The following is a 17,187-nucleotide window of genomic DNA, read 5'->3' as shown; positions in this document are numbered from 1 at the left end:
GAGCAGGAGAAGGGAGATGAAGAGATTGATGAAGGAGAGTGAGAAGAAAGTGGAAGAAGAGTTTGGGAGGAATCCGAATGTGAAATGGAGGGAGAGTAAGAAATCTTTTTGGAAGCAGGTAAAGAAAGTAAGGCAGTGTGAAAGGGGAAATAGGAGGGGAGTGAAAGATAGGAATAATAGATTGTTTGTGGAGAAGAGAGAGAAATTGAGGAGATGGAAGGAGCACTTTGAGGATTTGTTGAATGTAGAGAATGAGAGCAGTGCGAGTATAAGTGGTTGGGGAATGGCTGGGAGAAGAAGAGATGAGAGGAGGGAGGAAGAGATCAGTAGGGCAGAAGTAATGGAAGCAATGAAGAAGATCAAGTTGGGAAAGGCCCCAGGAATTGATGGAGCGTGTGGTGAAATGCTTTGGTATGGGGGTGAGATTGTTGTGGAGTGGATATGGAAGTTGTGTAGATTGGCTTGGGAAGAGGGAAGGGTTCCAGAGGAATGGAAATCAGGTATAATTGTTCCTTTATATAAAGGAAAAGGGGAGAGAGAAGTATGTGGTAACCATAGGGGTATTTGCCTTCTTAGTGTGAGTGGTAAAGTATATGGTAGAATACTCATTGATAGGGTTAGGCATATGACAGAGGAGCTAGTTGGAGAAGAACAAGGGGGGTTTAGGAAGGGAAAAGAGTGTGTAGATCAGATATTTGTTCTAAGATGTTTAGTGGAGAAGTATCTAGAGAAGGGAAAGAAAGTGTATGCTGCCTTCATGGACTTGGAGAAAGCTTATGACAGAATAGATAAGCAAGGTATGTGGGAGGCATTAAGAATATATGGAGTGGATGGGAATTTACTGAATGCTGTGAAGAGTATGTATGAGTGAGCTAGGGCTACGGTGCGAGTGGATGGTGAGCTGAGTGAGTTCTTTGATCTCAATGTGGGACTGAAACAGGGGTGTGTGATGTCTCCATGGCTGTTTAATATATACATGGATGGGGTTGTAAAGGAGGTGCAAGGTAGGGCAGTGGATGTGGTGGTGGCTCTGTTGAATGAGGGTGAGATTTGGAAGATTCCGGTGTTGCTGTTTGCTGATGATACACTATTGTTGAGTGAAGGTGAATGGGAGTTGCAAGGTTTGGTGAATGAATTTGGGACAGTGTGTTGGAGGAGGAATCTGAAAGTTAATGTAAACAAGAGTAAAGTTATGGTGTTTGAGAGGAATGAAGTCACAATCATAGGGGCATTTGTCTTCTTAGTATAATAGGAAAGGTGTATGGTAGGATACTTATTGACAGAGTTAGGGAAAGAACAGAGAAATTAGTTGGAGAAGAATAGGGAGGCTTTAGGAAGGGAAGAGGTTGTGTAGATCAAATATTCATTCTTAGATCTTCAGTGGAAAAGTTTCTAGAGAAGGGAAAGAAGATGTATGCGGCTTTCATGGATTTGGAGAAAGCATATGACAGGGTGGATAGACAAGGATTGTGGAAAGTGTTAAGAATATATAGAGTAGATGGGAAGTTGTTGAATGCTGTGAAGAGTATGTACGGTGGTGCGAAGGCTGCAGTGTGTGTGGATGGTGAACTAAGTGAATTTTTCTCTTTGAAGGTTGGGTTGAAACAGGGATGTGTCATGTCTCCATGGTTGTTCAATCTGTACATGGATGGGGTAATAAAAGAGGTACAAGGTAGGGTAGTGGATGTTGGAGTGGCCCTGGTGAGAGAGGATAGTGTTTGGAAACTCCCTGTACTGTTGTTTGCAGATGATACTGTGTTGTTGAGTGAAGACGAAGGGGAGCTGCAAGGCTTGGTGGATGAGTTTGGGAGAGTGTGTAAGAAACGGAATCTAAAGGTGAATGTAGGGAAGAGTAAAGTGATGGTCTTTGAGAGAGGTGAAGTCAGTGAATGTACAGCGAGGTTGGATGGTGAGGAATTGGAAAATGTGAGTACGTTTAAGTACTTGGGTAGTGTGATGAGTAAGGATGGAGGTTTGGAGGGTGAAGTGCTTGAAAGGGTACAGCAGGGAAGAAATGTTGCTGGTTCTTTGAAAGCAGTGATAAGAAACAGGGAAGTGAGCATGGAAGTGAAAAAGTTACTACATGACAGTATTGTGATACCAACTCTAACGTACGGAAGTGAAGCTTGGACGTTGTTGGAAGGACACAAGTCAAGAGTGAGAGCAGTGGAAATGAGTTATTTAAGAGGAGCCTGTGGAGTCACATGGAGAGACAGGCTGACGAATGAGGATATAAAGGAGCGTTGTGGTGTGGATGTGGATGTGATAGGAAGTGTTATGAGGAACACACTGAGGTGGTTTGGCCATGTGGAGAGGATGGAGGGTGAAAGACTGACAAAGAGAGTGTATGTGAGTGAGGTGGAGGGGGTAAGAGGGAGGGGGAGGCCGAGGGTGAGATGGAGGGATGGGGTGGAGAGGTATATGAGAGAGGGGGGTGTGAGTTGGGAGCAAGGCAGTGAAATGGCGGGGGATAGGGCGACTTGGAGGCGATTTGTTTGTGGCCACCCCAAACGGGATTGAGGCGTCTGGCAATTGATAGATAGATAGATAGAGTGCATTCAAATACTTGGGCAGTTTGATGAGTAAGGATGGAACTTTTTGGGATGAAGTTCGTGATAGGGTACAGCAGGGAAGGAAGGTTGTTGGTTCACTGAAACCAGCGATGAGAAATTGAGAGGTGAATATGGAAGTTAAGAAGTCACTGCATGATAGTATTGTGATCCCTACCCTGACGTATGGAAGCGAGGCGTGGACCTTGCAAGAGTGGAACAAGTCAAGAGTGAGAGCAGCGGAAATGAGTTACTTGAGAGGAGCATGTGGAGTGACATCGAGGGACAGGTTGACGAATGAAGAAGCAAAGGAACGTTGTGGGATGGATGTGGATGTGGTTGAGAATATTAGGAGAAATACACTGAGGTGGTTTGGACAGGTAGAGAGAATGGAGAATGAAAGACTGACTAAGAGGGTGTATGTAGGTGAGGGAGAGGGAGAGGTAGACTGAGGATGAGGTGGAGGGATGGAGTTGAGAGGTAAATGAGGAAGGGGGGGGTGAGTTGGGGGGAGGGTAGTCAAATGGTGGGTGACAGAGCGACTTGGAGGCATTTTGTCTGCGGCCACGCTTTGCGGGATTAGGGCAATGGGCTATAGATAGATAGATAGATTTTTAACTTGGCACGAAGACGTAAGATGAATAACAATATCTGATTGTACGTGGTATTCAAGTTTTATTCTCATCTCTGTAATTGGTCTGTAATAAGTTTTTATAATGTTGAACATGCTAAGTTCTGCAGAATCACAACACTTGTATAGACCAGGTTTTTGGATGTTACTGTGCACTAAAGCTTTGCAGAAGTGGTGCTGAAATACTACAGTCGATTTGTTTTCACTAGAGAGAATTGACCTACTCCCACAATCTGAATCCTATGTTGTGGTTGCATGAAATTCAATAAGCCTTAGGCATGAAGTACCCCCCATTTCCTTGCACATTGTTGTCATGAGGGGGCTTCAGAGACATCGATTGGGACTTGATGTGTAGGGAAGCTATAGCAAGGTACCTTAATGCTTTCCAAAATGTTTGGGAGTCTGGTTGCTAGGTGGATGTCGCACTCACGTCTCCAGTCTGCTCTGCCCTCTTCCCTGTCCTAGAGTCCCTGTTGCTATCTCAACTAATTTTGCAGGGCTCTTTTCTTCTACTATTGCTTCCTTTTTCCTTTTCTCCTATCCGCTGTATCCTATCTTTGACATTAAATAGTGTGGAAATTTCCACGTTCATCAAAATTCTCATCTGTGACCCCGAGTAAGTTGCAACAGGAAGGATATGGGTGTGCCCGTGGGCTATTGGTCTGGCCAATTGTGGGGATCATGGTGGTTTGGCACCACCCCAGTGTGTGGACCTTTGCAGAGGTAGACCTCTGCAGAGGCGGAACTGCTGCTAAGCAGCAGCTTTCGGTTCTGGGGGTGCTGTTGGTTGGCGGTAGGACTCTCGGCCAATAGCCGTTGGCCCAGCATTGTGCTGGAGGACTTGGTCTTCCCACACAGTGTTGCTGTCCCTTGTAGGGTAAGGTATGGAGTGCATACTAGGAGCTTGATTTCTACCTGGATCATTGGACAGGCCTCTAGACTCCGTGTTCCGCCCAAATAGTCTTATCTTTTTCAACAATCACTGTGAGCTTTTCCCTTCCTGAGTAAATTTATGGATATTGTTGCAGGTTCCCCATCTTGCAGTTCTGTAAAATTATTTACCCCGACAACCCTGGATTCTCTCCCTGAACTTTCTCTTGGTTAGGCGGATCCCCCCTCCCCTACTTGTCTGCCCCTTTCCTCCTCTTCCCATCCTTCTGTTTCTTCTTCTACCCCCCCCCCCTCCAAGGGAAACACCCCTCCTGATGTCCCTGCCTTGGCACTGCCATCCTTGAATGGTGTGTCAGACCTCCTGGTTCCCGACAAGTGTTTTCATCCCAACCCAGCACCTCCGACAGCCTCACTCGCCCCATCTACAGTTTCTCTCTCCACTACCAATGCTTCTCTGGTTGTTACGTGGGAGCCTTATACCTCCTTTATTCCAAATTCGACCCTCTCAGCCCCTTCAAAGTGTACCACTACTCACACTCCCTGATCATGTCCATCTGTAATGCCGCTCTCCTCATTCCAGACATGGGACCCCCCTTATCCTATGTCCTGCCCCCCTGGCTAGATTTTATACGGTGCCCTCCCACGTGGTTCCAAATGACTTGGAATTTCAGAAACTGCTGCTTAGGTCTTTGGGTGAGGATGTGACTCTCCATTCACGCTTTAACAAATCACGCCTTGTCACAGTTCACTCTGACACCCAAGCCCTTGCCCTGCTCTCTCTTACAACTGATGATGGTATGCCTCTGAATGCACATAAGGATGCACACATGAACTCCAGCCAAGGCAGTTTTAATTCCACACTCAGTTCAACTGGGTGACAATTCCTTTCAAAAATGTTTGTCACTCATCCGTGATATTCTAGAGGTCCAACATGTTCCTGTTACCTCAGTTACATGCTTTGAATGTCCCCCAGTTGGTGACCACACATGACCTACTTGAATTGCCTGGGTAGTGTTTGATTGCTTGACTTCCCCAGATTTTGTGATTATAGGAGGTGAAAGACTTCCGGCGTGGAAGTCTCCACCAACCCCAGTTCAGTGCAGGTTGTGTTGGCATTTCAGTCACCCTGCCAAGCACTGTCGATCTTGCTCTTGTTGCCCCCTCTGTGCCTCTCCTGATCATAATAGAAGTGAATGTCGGACTGCCACTCAACGTTGCCCAAACTGTACAAGTCCTCACAGTGCCCTGTATCAAGGGTGCCAAGTTTACAAGTTTAACTGTGAGGTTACCGCCATTCGCCAACGAACTGTCCTGTCCCTGCAAGCAGCCCATCACAGGGCCCGCGAACTCAGCTTCAGCCCTGGTCTTTCTTTTGCAGATGCCCAATTCCTCTACCGCTCCTGATCATTCCCCTTGTACTCTTCCTACCCACTTACCCTTTCCAACCATTGGCCACCCTTCTCACTCTTTCCCTTTGCATAATTTATTGTCTAGTCTCAATCCTTTTACTCCCACATCCTCGCCTTCCGTCCACCCCTCTCCTGTTCTCACCCCTACCACACCTTGTCGCTGTCAAAAACGACCTAGGACCACCTCCAACACCAATTCCTCTGGGGGAACATTCTCCCAACGTGCCCCCTTTGTTAAAAGGTCTTGTGCCCATCTTCCTTCTACCATACCAATTCCCTCTCCGGCTCTGCCCAGTGCTTTAGATTCCCTCACTGCCTCACCCGAAACGCTACCTAAGATTGAACAGTACCTACTCTCCACTTTTCCCTCACCTGTGTCTTCTGCCTCCTACTCGACCATGATCTTTGCAAAGATACATTGTGTACCTTCCTCTCTTCCATCTACCTCTGTCCCTCCCAGATCTGGCCCAACCCCAGACCCCATCATCCATCCTGTTGAATCCTCCCTGGATCCTGACCCTGGACCTCGTGCTACCTCCCCAGCCCCCACCCCTCCCCTTCCTTCGCCCTCCCCCATCCCTCTCGCATCCACTTCTGCCCTCATTCACGATCCTTCTGATTTCTTCCCTACTCCTCCCCTCTTGGGCCCCTTCCTCCAGCCCTTCTTCTTCCCCTTCTGAATCCTCCCTTTCCTCCGTACCTGCTTCACAGGTGCATGTATCCACCTTTCTTCCTCCTCATTCCCTACTGTCCTACCCTATGCCTCCAGGCTATCAGCCTACCTCCTCTACTCCACTCTCCGTACCTTCCTCTACTGCCTCCACATCCCATATCCCCATGAGAGTTACCAATCGATAACTTTTGACCTTTACCTTCTCCTCTCTTTTAGTCTTCCAGCCTATTCTCGTTCTAACTGTCTTTTTTTTTTTTTATTAATTTTTGTTTTACTTCCCAACCAGACTTTGATCTTTGTAACTGTTGTTAGTTTTATTTTACACTATGGCTCCCATTATACAATCGAATATCCATAGTTTTACCACACATTGGCTAGACCTCTGGTTTTTAATTTCTCAATATAACCCAGCCAACGGCCATACCACGTTGAGTACACCGCTTCCCGTTCGATCAGCGAAGTTAAGCAACGTTGGGTCTGGTTAGTACTTGGATGGGTGACCGCCTGGGAACACCAGATGCTGTTGGCATCCCTACGTCAAGTGGGGTTGGTGGAGGATTAGTGCCCCTCCCTGTAAAACAATTAACTCTCAGCCCTTGGCCACCCTGTCTGGGATACATGGCGTCTGGCAATGAATGAATGAATGAATATAACCCACCGATTCTCTGCCTACAAGAGACACACCTCACCATCCCCCCTTCCTCCTCTCCGCCTTATTCATATCTGAGTCTACCCCATTCTCAGTATGATACCTGTCTCCTGATACATGTTGATGTTCCTTTTCAAAACCTTTCTGTTACGACTACTATCAAATGTACCTTCGCCAGGGTGTTTCTTTCTCGGTGGGTTACAGTGGTCTCACTGTATTTTTTGCCCTCAGTACCTATTAATTTTACTGACCTCGATTGACTTTTATCTGACCTACCCCCTCCTATCCTGCTTTTAGGTGATTTTAACTGTCGGAACCCCGTCTGGGGTGACTCTGTTTTAACCGCACATGGGTGCTCCTTGGAGCATTTCCTCCTTGCCCATGATTTTTACATTTTTAACTCTGGTTCCTCAACCCATTATGACAGCCATACTTGAACTTTCTCTGCCTTTGACCTGCCCATCTACACCGCAATGATTTCCTTGGACTTCACTTGGTAGGTCCTGAATGATTACTGTGCCACGGATTATTTCTCAATCCTCCTAACCCCCCACATCATACTATCCAGTCCCTGGCACTCCTCGATGGCGCCTCAATAGGGCAGATTGGGCAACCTTTGTGTCCCAGGCTGTTCCTCCCACTCCTCTTCCACTCTCCCATGATCCCTCTGCTTTGCTTTCCTGTTTCCGTGCCTTTATCTTTATGGCTGTCCATGCCTCTATTCTGCGTACCTCCCGTCCCGTGTCATCGAAATGTGTGCCATGGTGGAATGACCAATGCACTTCAGCTCTATGGGCCAAGAGGGCCAGGTGGATGAGCTTCTGCAGGGAAAAGGGCACTTCGTTGGGGGTCCAAGCTTTTATACTTTTTCAGCAAGCTAATGCTCTCCTTCGCCACACAATCTGTCAAGCAAAAAAGGATAGCTGGATGTCATGTGCCTCTACTATCGTCTCGGACACACCCATTCCACGGACATGGTCCCGCATCAGGAAAACAGTGGGTAAACGGTCACCTACGCCGACTCTAATCCTCACCACCAATGATGGAGCCATATTTGATGCTTTTCAGGTTGCCAATATTCTGGGTCACCATTTTAGCCAGATTAGCAGTGGGTCTCATCTCTCCCCTGTGTTTTTAACAACCAAAAGATGTTCAGAATGGATGCTCTTACAGTTCACACTGTTGTCAGATGCAGCGTACAATGCCCCTTTCTCCAGCTCAGAACTCAAAGCAGCTCTAACTGCTTGAAGTTCTACCTGTGAGGGACCTGATGGTGTACACTATGACATGATAAAACATCAGTCCTAGGCAGCCTTTCACTTTCTGCTTAGAATATATAACACTATATAGTCCACTGGGAGTTTCCCTAATGAATGGAGACAGGCCCACCTCCTACCATTCCTTAAACCGGGCAAATCTGGGTCGTCACCTAGAGACTATCGTCCTGTTGCTCTTGTTAGCTGTCTATGCAGACTGTTGGAACATATGGTAAACTCTCACCTAATGTGGCATTTAGAATCACGTGGTGCGATCTCACCTTTACAACATGGTTACCGCAAGGGGCGAAGTACCCTAGACCCCTGATGAGGCTAGCAATTTTCTTCCAACAAGCCTTCGTTAACTCAAAGATGGTCATAGCTGTGTTTTTTGATCTTGAGAAGGCTTATGATACAGTCTGGAGGTATAACATAATTCATGTCCTACAACACTCTAGAATTAATGGCAGTATGGGTGTCTTCTTACAGAACTTTCTTTGTGACCAAACCTTCTGTGTACGCCTTCAGAATGTCTTATCCCGGTGTAATGTACAGCGTGAGGGTGTCCCACAGGGATATGTTCTTAGTACTGCTCTTTTTAACCTTACTATAAGTGATATCGTTTCATCTCTCCCGCATTGTGTTCATACTTCATTGTGCGTGGATGATTTTGCTATATATGCAGCTGGAGCGGACGTCTTGGCCTTACAAGCCCTACTTCAGTCAGCTATAGATGCTGCTGCAGGGTGGGCCACGGATCATGGCTTTAAATTCCCCCCCACGAAATCCTGTGCTGTAACTTTTATGACCTGTCTTTCAATCCCTCAACCCCCTCTTACACCATATGGTACTCCCCTGCCGTATCGTTTGTCAATTCTTTTCCTTGGGAATATCCTTGATCCTTGACTGACTTCGTCCCCGCATCTCACTTCCCTCAAGACCCCTGCTTCCCTCAGATTTCAGTTATTGGAAACTCTCACCATGCATCCTGGGGTGCAGACCGAACAACTCTGCTCCATCTCCATACTGTCTTAGTTTTGTTGAAGATTGATTATGGATGTCAGGTTTATGCATTTTCCTCCTCTTCCTCTCTTCGATGCTTAGGTTCTGTTCACCATCACGGTTTACGTTTGGTGTTGGGTGCTTTTCACTCCACCTCGGTTGCGAGCCTGTATGTTGAGTCGAGTATGCCCGCTCTGTCCGCCAGACGTGACAAGCTAACTCTCCGTTACCACATTCACCTTCTTCAACACTCATCTGCAGGTTTCCCTTCCTCTGTTACGCACCTCTCCCCTCCTTTTCCGCCCTCGTTATCTTCATCTTTTCCATGTAGGGTTTCCAGTTTACTTGCATCCCTTTCTTTCCCCACTATTTTAGTTTTCCCTCTTGCTTCTTCCACGCCCTACTGTTTGTGGCACCCTGCTCTCTCGCCCAAAGTCCTCTTCCACCCCATAAGAACTCTATCATCTTTTTTATGGATCATATGCGTTGTCACTCCTCAGCGACTCCAGTGTACACAGACAGCTCTGAGTCTTCTGTAGGCTCGGGTTTTGCTGTTCTTTTCCCAGACTATACCTATCAGATCCCCCTTCCATTAGTTGCCAATATTTTCACTGCTGAACTGCAGGCCATTTTACTTGTCCTTTGTTTTATATACCGATCAACTTTACACTTGTTATTCTCACAGATAAACTTAGTGCATTACATGGTATTTGGTCTATCCCAGCCAGCAACCCACTAATGTTGGAGATACAGGAATGGTTGTTCCGTATTACCACCAGATTGAAGTCTGTCTCCTTCTGTTGGGTCCCAAGCCATACTGGTATACCGGGTAATGAGAGGGTTGACTGCCCGGCACATACAGCCTTCACCTCTCGCTCTGTCACACCTTGTCCTAACTCAGCAACTGGTTATTTCCTGATTGTTACCCATCTCCTTGGTCAGCAGTGGCAAGCAGAATGAACGTCTACAACTGATAACAAACTCCGCTCTTTCACACATACTGTCACTCCTTGGCAGTTGTCCTCCCATCGCAACAGGCATTGGGAAACAGCCCGATCTTTCAGTGTTGCCAGGTTCCAATCACAGCGCACCATCTTTTGCTTGATTGCCCTTGGTTCTATGCTGTGTGCAGATGGAGTCTGCTGTTCCTTTACTCCCTTGGACGTTCCCCCACCTTAGCCAATCTTCTTGGTGAATCCCCTGTGTTTTCCATCACACACCTTATGTGCTTCCTATCACAAACCCGTATTTTGCCTCACCTCACATTTAATCTCTTCCCCTCCTTCCCCTCTGCCTTTATTCTACCATAGCATACCTGTCGTATTTTATGCAGCAGTTTTAGTGCCATATAGTCCTCCTGGGCATGGTGCTAGTCCTTATTACTTATCTACTTACTTACTTAGGTATGAAGTTAGAATGGATCTCATTGGTTGTTAATCAGATCATCTCTCTAGCCAGATTACATTTGGCCATTGACTGAGCTGAAAGAGGTTAGAGATCTTTGTCAGGTTAGAACAAATGCAGAATAGATAGTCCATAAGTAGATTAAATCATACTATCCAGTTTGTTTTTACCTGAAGGGACTGGGTCCTGCCCACAACCTCAGTACTAATCTGTGGTGTCATTGAATTCAATAGCCATTGATATGAGGCAGAAATGAGTGTCCTTGGTTACTAGTTATATCAGCATTCCAGTCTGGCTGTACTTGGCCATCACCTAAGCTGAAAGAGGTTTGGGGTCTCTTTATGAAGCTAGAATGTTTATACTGTAGTAGCAATGGTTTAAGGTCGCAGACATAGTTTTTGATGTGGTAGATATGAGACTGAATGGAACAGAAAGGTGAGGTTGTTGGCAAACATTAGAGAAAAAGAAAGTGATATTCAGTACTGGAAAGTAGTTACTGAAAAGAAGAAAGATATTTTTATAAACAGGAAGAAAAAGTTGAGGACAGGCAGTGGGGAGGGGGGAACTATGTGTATGAGATGTAGCACAGAAGAATTCAAGGGTGTGCAGGAGATTAGTGAGGAAAGCGACCGGTGAAGATGAATGCAAAGACCACTGAAGACAGAGTAAGAGGTAAGGGATTGGTTATAGATGGAGAGCATGTGAGAGGAATGAGGGAATACTGTGTAATAATTTCTTGATATTATGGTACATTTCTTGGTTACATCAGAGGGATCCCACCCTCATTCTTTCTCACCTTCTCGTTCATTTCAGCTATTTTTTCCTCCAAGTTTTGTAGAAATGAAAATATCTCTTCATAACTGTGTTCTTCCACCTTAAAATGGATATTTTGCATTCCATGTAAGTTGTTAAAACTCTTTGTACATTCCTTGTCGGTTATTACAGCTCCTTTGGAAAGAAAACAGAGCCTTTGCACCTTTTTGCCATGCATAATTGCAGTGAGGAAATGAGATTTGTCACAACAATAAGTCAAGGAGAGATGTATGAAATGTCACTGTGCCTCCAGAGTTACTTTGCAACTCTCCCTGAAGTTGTGAATGCTAATTAGTTGTGGCCTACCTTTCTACCTGTTCATGCATCTGCTGCAGTCCTGATTTGTATGATAACATCATTCTTTATCAGTGGGTCATCCTGTTAACCCCACCATGCCTCTACTATGCGCCCTGGGTTACATCCTCTTTCATGATCAGTTCCTCTTCCACCATGGTTTGAGGGTGGCTTGTCTGAAGATAAAAGAGCTTTGTTCACCTTATCTTGTAAATATCATAATCTGAGTTTTAACAAGTCCAAAGTATATGAGTCTGAGATAATGGGGTGCTGCTGTGTATATTTTTCTGTCATCATTTGTGTATCACCTCCATCAGTAGCCACCCCACCTCCCACCCCATTGTGTGGTGTGAACAACCCTACTGGCTCACCTAACACTGAAGGGTCCATGCGTCATAACCAGGTGATCATATATTCCTCCTTGTCCTTACTAATCACTTGTTACAGAATGGAGTGACAATGTAAATCCCCATAGTGTAGCTGATGTATGAACAGGTAGACAGGTTTCATGTCAGTTTGGCACCACACTTAACATCACAGTGAGTAAAATTAAAGAGAACAATCTGGGTTGGCTTTGTAGGTGCAGTGAAGTCACAGCATCAATAGCTTTGGCCTAGGGCTGTGATGAAATGAATTCCACGTCTTTACTGAGCTTTTATGTACTTATGAAGTGCAGAGACTTCACCACGCTTCCTGAGGTGTATCCACAATCTCCAAATAAAGGAAGATGTAGTTTTTTGCTTTAAAATTTTTTTATTTTATATCTACTTTGTTTAATGATCACTTTCTGCATTGGATTTTAACTTGCATGGAAAAAAAAAAAAAAAAAAAAAAAAAAAAAAAAAAAGGGTTTCTAGTTGTGAAAACAGTTGTTCCCCCATTAATGTGGAAAATACATGCCAGTAGAATTGCCTGTTAGTTGGAGTCTGTACAAGTTGGATTAGGCTTTACAGTACTGCATTATGTTAAAGAGGGGTCTGCATTTCAGGACACTTGAGAACACATTTTCTGCCCTGTAAACCCTTTCTCCTCAGTTTTTGACATACGGTACATAGCACAGTACAACAAACACATCAAAGCCATTAATCTACTGACATATATTTTAGTGTTTACTTGCCACCCAGTACCTTGAGATGATTTAATTCTGCTTAAAAGAGACTTTTTTTGGGGGGTGGGTGGGTTGCTGTGTAGATCTTCATCAACCCAGTCACTTAAATGCCCTTCTAAAGCTAAATAAAATTGCTAGGAAAAAAAAAAAAAGAGAGAAAGTCACCACTTGGAAGTAACAAGAATAAAACAAAAAAAGAAAAAAAGTCACTAGTCTCAAGGGGTAAAAATAAATTTATATCTCTATGTCAGAAAGATATTATGATTACCAGAAGGGGTTTGGTTCCATTGCTCACCTAGGTGGTGGTGGGACTTCACTGGTTCCCAAGACTCAGTGGTTGTAGCCATCTTACGAACATTTTTTGCCCATCAGTGGGATTAAATTAGTAAACAGGTAGCACAGATTATAAGAGAAAGTACAATAACACACAGGATTTACTGATGACCAGAGCTCCAGATTCAAAATACTGTCCATCAGTGCCCCACAGGGCTCAGTCTTCTCACTTGCACTTTTTACACTTTTCCTCCTTTACCTATCAATCCCCCCCCCCCCTTTAGTAGCAGTATTATCCTATGTTAATGACTTAGCAATAGCTCTGCAACATGTCAGAATTTGATAAGTAGCAGGATCAGCTCCAGCAGTACCTACTGTCACTAAAACACAGACATAGACAGAGCAGAATGACTGCCTCATGTACTAAATTAACTTCAGTACAAACTCTCAAGTTCCAATTGCTTTGGCCCAGAGACATTACAGAAAATGTAGTATTTTGGAATGTAGAATCATAATGATAACTAATTAAAAATTATGTACTAAATGCCTTACAGCACCATTAATGATATACACTGCATGGGACAGCCCTATAAGGGCAGTTGCTTGCCCAAGATTGGTGGGTCTGCCCAATCAGTCTGGGGTAGTACAGTAACAGTGGCGAAGTACTTTGTGTTGGATAACAGTAATTAATTATCTGCTCATGTAGTATCTACAGCCAAACTTTGTCTTCAGATTTGCATTGATTGTGTTGGAATAGGTATGTCAACACCCTCATACTACATGAAAAAATATTTTGAAAAGTGGAAGTTTTGAGAAAGTAGATGTACAGATTGAGTTTGTACTGTATCAGTGTCTTCAATCCAGACAGATACAGATATAAATCCTGTATGCACCCTCAAGTCTCTGTCATTAATATGGCTTATCAGCATACAAGAAGCATCAGTACAAAGGCATCTCGTAAACTGGATGTCTTGAAAACACTCGTGGTCATTACTTTCATACAGCAGAAACAGTCTCTGAAATGTTGTAAACACTTCATTTGAACAACAGTGAATTATGCAAGCCCAAACTAGGCCACCACCTTACGGCAACAAACATGAAAAAGCTTAAAAAAAAACACAAAACAGAGTTTTCAGAAGAGTAATTGGATGTACAAAGACCTCATATATAGACCAGTTGCACTAATTAACAAAATCCTTCAAGTCAAGGACCACATTAAGGGGACTCTTATTAACGATTTTTCGTTGATAATAGATCTAGCTTAACCAAAATTTTTCACAAGATATGGGATGTAAAATGAAGACTTTTGAGTGCTTGTTTTTTGTAATTGGTCAAGTAGAAATAGAATTAGAGGCAATAATTATATTATCATGACATTTTTTACCCATTTTTGAATCCCTACTCCTCCAAAACTATTGGGCCTCTAATAATCATTTAGGCCTCGTTTAAAAGGGCATGAAATGTAGATTATTGTAAAAGGTCAGATTTTTTCTAACTCTTCAGGTTTTGATGCTATGGCCCGCTATATATCCTTGACCCATGTGAACCCATTTTGAATGTTTTTTTTGTACTTAGAAGTCCATACCATTGAAACTATAATAGTTGAGAGTATTATTACCTATTACAATAATCTACATTTCATGCCCTTCCAAACGAGACCTAAATGATTATTATAGGCCCAAGGGTTTTGGAGGAGTAGGGATCCAAAGTTTAAAAAGTTACATTTTGAGAAAAACCCATTCAAAGTTACAGAAGCGAGTTTTTTGCATTATTTTGATGTTAGTTCACGTTGACGTCATTGCCTTGTAGGTAGCTGGATTGGTTTGCCTGTCAATTTACAGGAAACGTTGCAGCTAGAGCAATAAATGGTTGATGTAGTGCTCAAGCCATCCTTGGTCATATCTACAGACAAATCGTTGTAACAGTCTCTGAACACTGCCAGAGTGTTCAGTGCATCTTGTAGTAATGTTTTATCTGCAATAAAACACTCCCTCTGGTCTCTTTTAGTAGGTTGAGTAGGTTGAAAGGTATTCTTGAACAGTTCCCCCCGTATAGCCAAAGTTGATGTGGAGAGCACCTCTGAGGTAGAAGACCATGAGGTAGACTGCGAAGGTGAAGGTGGTGGCGAGGTAGACAGGGAGGTAGACTGATCTGATAAGCTTGATTGTGATGCTGAACATTGTAATGGGGTTGTGCTCTGTGAGGTAGACTGTGAAGGTGAAGGTTGTGGTGAGGTAGAGTGTGAGGTTGACAGTCGTGGTGAGGTAGGTGATGCAGGTGACATGCAGGAGAGATGGGTGCGGTCAGAGATTGGTGTTGCCACACTCTTTTTCCTTGGATTGTTTATAATATTCTCTTTCCTTCTAACCTCTGCTTTTTTCTTTATCCATGCCTTTCTTCTGGGCATCTTGAATGCAAGAAATAAAGTGCTTAGGATGGAGGATAAGAGATGGATGTCATGAGGAGCACACAGCATGCCTCCCCCCTCTAATCTTGACAGGCTCTGAGGGATGGTATGTATGGTAGCTTTGACAGTCCTCCCTTTCACCAACACGTGAGGTGCCAGTGAGTGCGTTCTTACTTCTCTATTAGTTATATATTCTATGAAATATCACAATTTTATGCGATTCTTTCATTACACAGATGATGACAGGCATCATCCTTGCAACCCATGACACACTGACACCAGCTGGCGTATGCGGTAACATGTAATAAAGATCGATTTTCACCAACTTAGAGGTGTTGGATGGGGATAATTAGCCTCGGGTGATATTCTGTGATACTTTAGGCACACTTCTACACACTGAGCGGGAAATCAAGATGGTCGGATTTTTTACCCAAATAAGCGGATAGTCCCCTTAACATGAGAGGTGCACAGTTCATTGCCAGAGCATAGGATCCATCCTACCTATTTAACTATCTTACACATGCCACCACAAAGAAATAAAAAGTGTACAACCTCCCAACATTCCCTTTACAACAGTTCTTCCTGCACACACTTCACCTCATAGACATTTTCAAACAAACAGCCACCATAGCTATCCAGAACCTCAGCCAAACAGCATCCTTTTTTAAGCCCCACAAGACAGTGGTCACGGCTCCTCTGAAGTGTGTGCTTGCATCCCCTCACCACTATCATGGGCACGTAACACTTGTCTGACAGCAAACTCTCGTTCATTTTCTGTCCAGCACTCTAATGCAAGAGTGAAATGTTACTCCCAGTCATTCATATATGCAACAGGTCAACCCTGGAACTATCTTCCTCTATCTGTATGTCTTACTGCCTGTGACCTCTGGTCTTTTAAATGCAATGTTTCCAGGCATCGCAAAATGCATGGATCATGATTTTTTTTTTCCCCTTGGAGGGAACAGTCTTGCGGGCTTTTAGCCTTTAGTTCCTTCTTCCTTGCAGTGAAAATAAATCCATCAGAAACTTCCTTTCCCAGAGAAATATGAGTGCACCTAGTCAGACTACAGTATGGCCGTGTTTTTTCCATGCTTCACTGTAATGCAGTGCACCACACCACAGCACACTTACTCACTTCCTACACTCCTCACACAACATGGGCAGTTCTTCAGCTTAACAGAAGATTTCTGAAAGCAACCAGTTGAAGTGGCTGGTTTTGTGCAGTCCACGGGGTTCACATCCAGATGAGCCTGGGATAGAAAAATTAACTTATAATAGTCCCTGACATGAAACAAGTTTGTTTCAGCATCTGGGATTTTTTTTTTTTCCAACTTCATACTGGGATGAGCCTGAGAAATAATCAGTAATAATCTGGGGAATTTTGAGGTCTGCATTATTCTGAGTCTGCATTATGGAAGGTACCACTATATTGTGGTGTACAGGATGTGGAACTGTAATCATTTGGTGTTGCTTTTTTTCTTTTTTTTTTTAAATAAATCTCTGCCTTACTGTCAATGGTCCTGGATAATATAGGTTAGTTTTCTAGGTGATGGAAAAGTAAATATGCAGCAAAAGGCTTTATTGAGATGGATTTGTGTTAAGTGCATGAGAATTTCCTATGCTAAATTATGTGTACCCTTACTGAATGATTTATGTCTGTTCCTCTTCCCCTTACTCTAATTATATATATATATATATATATATATATATATATATATATATATATATATATATTTTTTAGTAAAGAACAGTCCCAGATTACTCATTACCCAGCTGCCATATATGCATTCCCTTAAAATTAAAGGTGACCAGTTATTGCCCAGTCATG

At 43.9% G+C, this 17,187-nt stretch overlaps 1 protein-coding gene and 1 non-coding gene across 2 annotated transcripts in view; both read left to right on the top strand.

The window, feature by feature from the left end:
- Nucleotides 1-17,187, top strand: part of LOC145400804 (voltage-dependent T-type calcium channel subunit alpha-1G-like) — a 470,580-nt gene that overhangs the window by 103,598 nt on the left and 349,795 nt on the right. The gene's annotated exons all lie outside the window — the stretch shown is intronic.
- On the top strand, nt 6,564-6,682 carry LOC145400885 (5S ribosomal RNA). The gene has a single exon (XR_013897510.1). It is a non-coding gene; the product is annotated as a 5S ribosomal RNA (ribosomal RNA).

This window comes from Coenobita brevimanus, chromosome 53 (genome assembly GCF_032717465.1).
Source record: "Coenobita brevimanus isolate Jiangsu-jjx chromosome 53, ASM3271746v2, whole genome shotgun sequence".
Lineage (NCBI taxonomy): Eukaryota > Metazoa > Arthropoda > Malacostraca > Decapoda > Coenobitidae > Coenobita > Coenobita brevimanus.
This window is presented reverse-complemented; position numbering and strand designations above follow the sequence as displayed.